Here is a 292-nt window from a genome sequence, read left to right on the forward strand (position 1 = left end):
AGTAACCCTGCCGCTCTGTATTAAAAAGGTGACAGGGTCAATAAAGAGAACCTGTCACCTCCAATTGCTATCACACAGGGGCTGGTTATCTCCTGTGTGATAGCAATAAAGTTAGGTGAAAAAAAATTTAAATAAAAATATGAAATAAAATAAGGTGACAAAGTAAAAAAATAATTAAATTGAAAATTAAAAAATAAAGATAAAAAAATAAGTAAATAAAAATCTAAAAAAATAATTAAATGAAAAAAAAAAGTGAAAAATAAAGAAACAGTAAAAAATGTAAACTAACACC

At 25.3% G+C, this 292-nt stretch overlaps 1 protein-coding gene across 1 annotated transcript in view; it reads right to left on the reverse strand.

The window, feature by feature from the left end:
- Window positions 1-292, reverse strand: part of HSPA9 (heat shock protein family A (Hsp70) member 9) — a gene marked incomplete at its 3' end in the record, with an annotated part of 84013 nt that overhangs the window by 36105 nt on the left and 47616 nt on the right. The window lies entirely within an intron of this gene.

Source organism: Nanorana parkeri, unplaced genomic scaffold (assembly GCF_000935625.1).
Source record: "Nanorana parkeri isolate BGI_ZX_2015 unplaced genomic scaffold, ASM93562v1 scaffold2952, whole genome shotgun sequence".
NCBI classification, from domain to species: Eukaryota; Metazoa; Chordata; class Amphibia; order Anura; family Dicroglossidae; genus Nanorana; species Nanorana parkeri.